General features: G+C 41.3%; 1 pseudogene; it reads right to left on the bottom strand.

Moving 5' to 3' along the window:
- Positions 1-423: 423 nt before the first annotated feature.
- On the bottom strand, positions 424-2,056 carry LOC121929636 (annotated as a pseudogene).
- Between the last annotated feature and the right edge of the window lie 3,692 nt (positions 2,057-5,748).

Below are 5,748 nucleotides of genomic sequence, written 5' to 3'. Positions count from 1 at the left end.
AATGTTGCCAGGGTGCTTTCAACTGTCTAAAGAGCTCTTTTGTCCACCATTCTAAAGAAAAAACACACATCTTTTCGGCTGGTTAATGACACTCAGTCCTGCTATGAGCAGTTAGTTTCATGATCATTTTGGCAGTATTTAGAAGCTAGAGTTAAAATAAAAACCAAAATGTCTAAATGATTTCACTGTTTTTTATATGCTTGTTTTTTACATGATTTTTTTTTGGGGGGGGGGAGGATATACTTTATTGTTGTTTGCCTTCAAGTAATTCCAAACATAAATGGACCTGAAGCTCTGATCTCAGCACACAAAGGGATTCCACCTGCTCTGGTAGCCATGGCCTGTGAAAGAGGCCATCAATTTAGGCTCTCAAAAAGTGCCCCCCCCCATCCTCCTCAAGCCCCACCTGAAGGGAGGGGCCACTCAATTTTTGGTGGTCTCCCTTGTGTATCTTTGAAAAGGAGCTAGGATCACTCCCATATTCTGTTCTTCACTCTCCATAGTGTATACATTGTGTTGCTTGATGTAGTCTAGAACAGCATCAGGAATCAGGTATAGGACACTTTGGTCCCTCCTCAGGGCTCTACGGATCTTGGTGGCTGAGATCTCATTGTTGATCCATTCCTCCACCAGAAGAATATTATCCTTGTGACTCCAAAGCATGTTGGAATTATTGATGAATCTCTGAGTATAGTTCCTAGATCGGTTGATGCATATCATACCATAGTTGGTTAGGACAAAAGTTAACAAAATGAAATTCAACATGGAGAAATGTAAGGTACTGCACTTAGGGAAGAAAAATAAAATGCACAGATATAGGATGGGGGACACCTGGTTGAATGAGACTACATGTGAAAGCGATCTGGGAGTCCAAATAGACCACAAGTTGAACATGAGTGAACAGTGCGATGCAGCAGCTAAAAAGGCCAATGCAATTTTAGGCTGCATCAATAAAAGTATAGTGTCTATCAAGAGAAGTAATAGTGCCACTGTATTCTGCTTTGGTCAGGCCCCACCTGGAATATTGTGTCCAGTTCTGGACACCACAATTTAAAAAGGATGTTGAGAAACTGGAGCGTGTCCAAAGGAGGGTGACTAAAATGGTGAAAGGTCTGGAAACCATGTCCTATGAGGAACGACTCAGGGAGCTAGGGATGTTTAGCCTGGAGAAAAGAAGATTAAGAGGTGATATGATAGCCCTGTTTAAATATTTGAAAGGATGTCATATTGAGGAGGGAGCAGCAGCTTGTTTTGCTGCTCCAGAGAACAGGACCAGGAACAATGGATCCAAGCTGCAGGAAAAGAGATTCCACCTCAACATTAGGAAGAACTTCCTGACAGTTAGGGCTGTTCGACAGTGGAAGAAACTCCCTCAGAGTGTAGTAGAGTCTCCTTCCTTGGAGGTCTTTAAGCAGAGGCTAGATGGCCATCTGTCAGGGATGCTTTGATTTGGATTTCCTGCATGGCAGGGGGTTGGACTGGATGACCCGTGTGGTATCTTCCAACTCTATGATTCTATGAAGATTTCTGTGATGTCTTCTGGTTTCCAGAGATTGGAGACTTCGAAAAATTCCAGGACATCCATTCCGCACAGCATCTTCAGTTGAGGGACAGCTTTTGTTTGTGGCTGGTTTCTCTTGACAGAGGGTTGACCTCCTGCTTCCCGCTTCCTCTTCTAGCCCATTTTATTCTGAGGAGTAGCATCGTCAATGGCTAAAGCACAATACAAATTCTTCAGGTTTTGCTGGTGATGCCTGAGGACTTTGACGGTCTCCTGCCATTCCTCCTGGCTGCTCTCCCAATTGTCCACATCCACCCAATCAGAGCTCTCTGTTGCAAGGTTTGCCATGGCCACCCGGTGCCTAGCGCTGATCAGGCCTTCCTTCTTATAGGCATCCCCCACAGGTGAAATGATCCCTTTCACTACTTTGTATTTCCCTGTTTCATGCTAGTAATCCCTCGCCAGTTCAAAGAGTCGGAGATGCATGTTGGTGATTGGATTGAAACACCCACATGCAAGAAGAACCACCTCAGTCCTGGTGTCTGAATTCTCCATAGTCTTTTGAGACAAGGGGAGAAACAAGGTCACACAATCTCACACCAAGGCTAGCATATTACTTTCAAAATTGTCACTACTGACAAGGTTCCAGGTGTCACTGAAATCCACAGGCATGGCTAAAGGAAGGAGCTCAAGACAACCAGAAAATACAAAAATGCCTGTGTTTTTCATGATTTTGACCAAGCCATCAAAAGTTCACTTTAATAAGCAGATATCAGTTATTTAAAATCTAACTTCAGCAGATTCAGAAATTTATTTTATTTTATCCTTGGCCCCACTCTTTATCAATGATAAGTATGTAGAGAAGAATGTTCATAAGAGATATATGAAGGTTCCCCTTTATTCTTGTATGTCATCCACTGAGGCTGAGAGACACCAGGCTGGGAAAGTACCTGTCTCCATTAACATCTGCCAGGCTGGGAAGGACCTCTCTCCATTAACATCTGCCAGGACTCAGGACAGAGGCACAGCAACCAGGGCGTGGCATGGAGCAGCACTCTATAAAGCTGCCCCACCCCTAGAAACACAGGCCAGCCACTGAGGCTGAGAGCACCAGGCCAACAACAATGGCTGAGAGATACCAAACCAGCTACTGAGGCTGAGAGACACCAGGCCAGCAACTTAACGCCGGCTCCCCAGCCCTCCAGAAGACTGCTCCAGTCTGAGAGGAATGTTATTATCAGTTAATGCCTGAGGTAGTATTAAGGACCAGTCTTTTGTTGTTATTGTTGTCTTGCATTTTGCATTGTATTGTATTTCTGCTGCCAGGATGGAGTTAGACATTGTCAGTTTTTGCTATTATGATTTGTTGTTATTTTTGTTATTGTTATTTGCTATGTATTCTGGGGATTAATCTTGAGTTGTATTGATTTGATCTGTCAATTGTTATGCAGTTTTTATTATTGTTGTTATTTGCTATGCATTCTTCTTGCTATTTATTATTATTGTAATTTATGTTATTTTTATTCTATTGTTATTGTGATGTATTTTTCTTACTGCTGTAACCCGCCCAGATTCTTTGTGATTGGGCGAGATATAATTTATTATTATTATTATTATTATTATTATTATTATTATTATTATTATTATTATTATTATTATCTGGCATGAAAGAGAAAGGAGAGTTTATTCATCTGATATTAATATAAATATCTTCAGCGGGATACAGACCGCCCCTTTGGGGCAGCCTGCAGGCGCTGCAATCCCTGCCGGATCGGGGCCTGAGCAGCCACAGCAGCAGCCCCCAGAGGCCCTGATCCGCCACTTTTCTAGGCCTCAGGGAAGCAGCAAAACGCCGCTTCCCCCTGGCCTGGAAAGGGGTGTCCTTGGAGCTTCATGCCCCAGGACACCCCAGGGAGCTGCTGCTGGGAGAGAAAGGGGCCACTCGGCCCCTTTCCCCCCAGCTTCATTCCCGCAGCCATTTGGTGGCTGCGGGAACAAGGCAGGCGCTCCCCAGGAAGGAGGAGTTTTAAAAAATAGATAAGCAATTAAATAAAAATATTTATTTATACAATCTAAAAAGCATTTGGATCAAAATACTGAAGATGAAGTGGTAACAAACATCACAGCCATGATTTTTAAAGGCAATTACCACATATAAATTAGGTTGTAAGTAGGAAAAGGTACAATAATGTTGAAGCATCTGCTTGTGAATTTGTGGTGCCAAAATCCCAAACAGTTTCTTTACACAATGGCAGCAATCTGTCATACAACACGGAAGGGCAATTTTCTGTCCATTGTATGGAAGTTGCTTTTTCACCTGGTTGCCTTGATTTTTATGCATATATGCAGCAAGATCTTTCCATTCAAGCAGAGATATTGTGCACATTAGGCTTTGTTTCTACCAGAGGTCTTTGAACATGACAGTTCTCTTACAAGGAGAATTGTAACACTAAATTTGACATTTCCACGACAACACGCCGGAATATCATAGAGAATTCTAACTTTCAATGTCACAAAAGAGTCACTGACATTAAACTAAAAACAATCCTCATCCAGACACAACCATCTTTCACAGAAATAGTGGTGCAAGAGAAATGGAAGCATCTATATTTCTGCACTACAACACACAGGCTATCTCATCAAAAGTATGTCTGGGGTGAATATCCTTTTTTAAGCAGCTTGCTTAGATCATATATCCAGAGGCATAAAATGCTGAAACAACATTCCTATTCCAAGAACAAAGGAAGAGGAAGCATTGTTCTACTTGTTTTTTCCCCGTGACAAAAAGGTAAGTTTTGTTTAATACATCTTTATGCAACCCTTCAATCAAGAAGGACAGGGTTACATAAATAGTTCTCTCACTGACATTTCCTCATGGTAACCCTGTGTGTTGGCTGAGGCTGAGAGATTGACATAAGATCACCCAGTACATTTCATGGTTGAGTGGGAATTTCAGTTACCAGGGAAGACTATTTATCCAGTACTGGCTACTCTGACAGGCAACAGCTCTGCAAGATCTCAGGCTCATGCATTTCACAACCTTTCCTAAATGGATCTTTTATCTAGAAATGCCTGTGACAAAACAAGGCTCTTTCTGCATGCAAACCATGCACTCTAACTAATGAACCATGGTCTGTCCCAGGCAGAGCAGTCCTATGGAGGAGGGACAGGCAAACATTGAGGCAGAGGAACCACCTTTTTCTTTGCTCTGCAGGCTGATGGTACCATTATAGATGGTAAGATGCTAGGGATTTTCTTTTCTTTTAATGTTTTTACTTAGTCTCTTACAGTCGTTTGTTTGCTCATTTTAAAATATTTTTTCATGTCTTGCTTCCACTGGGTGGAAAATGAATTCCACTAGCTCCAAGGCTGGAGTGTTTTATCAAATCATTCTGGGACCACTGTAAGTGATGTGGGAAGGCTTTGGATTCTGTAGATCTCAAAGTCTCTCTTATTATTCTGCAAGCATGCCTCCTTTTTGTCCTCTCTAGGGAAGTAATTATCCATTAAATTAGTTCTCAAAGGATGCAATAGGGAATTTTAACAATTTTCTTCCTACCGTAAGTACTTTGGGACTTGTATAGAAAAAAAATCATTTTCTGCACAGGAATCAGCATTTTATGAAATTTTCTGTACAGAAAATGGCATGGTTGGGAATTTATTGTGTGAAAAACTCATACATTTGTGCAGAAAATGCTGTTTCCTGTCCAGAAAATATCATTTTCTGCAACAAAAAAAATGTGAATTTTGCACAGAGTTAGTGCTGAACTGAACAGAATAGTGTGTCAGTCATGTTGGGTGTAGAAAATTAACTTCTATAGAACTGCTCATGTCTGACAAGGCCAGGACATGTAGCTAAATGTCCTTGAGACCACACACCATGATGTGGATTCTGCTCTACACCTCTTTGTGCATGACTCACAGGATGAGACAATGGCTTATGTCATGGAGTAATTGCACCAGCCAAAGGTATATAAGGCTGTGTCTTATTGTGAACAATGTCGGTTACAAGTTGTGGGTAACAGTAGTAGGTGATAGTGGTTACTAGTAGTTGGTCAATTGTTGTGTGACTAACTGTGATGGAGCTATTGTTAGTCATAGAGGAGTTCCATTAGTGATTTCCAATTGACCAAATCAAATACTTTTTCTAAATCAAAAAAGAACAATCCCAGTTTTTTAAATCATTATATTGTTTATAATATTCAATAATGTTTAAAACATATCTCAAGTTATCTTTTATCCACCAC

Source organism: Sceloporus undulatus, chromosome 4 (assembly GCF_019175285.1).
Source record: "Sceloporus undulatus isolate JIND9_A2432 ecotype Alabama chromosome 4, SceUnd_v1.1, whole genome shotgun sequence".
Lineage (NCBI taxonomy): Eukaryota > Metazoa > Chordata > Lepidosauria > Squamata > Phrynosomatidae > Sceloporus > Sceloporus undulatus.
The sequence above is the reverse complement of the archived record's forward strand: the minus strand, read 5'-3'. Positions and strand labels throughout refer to the sequence as shown.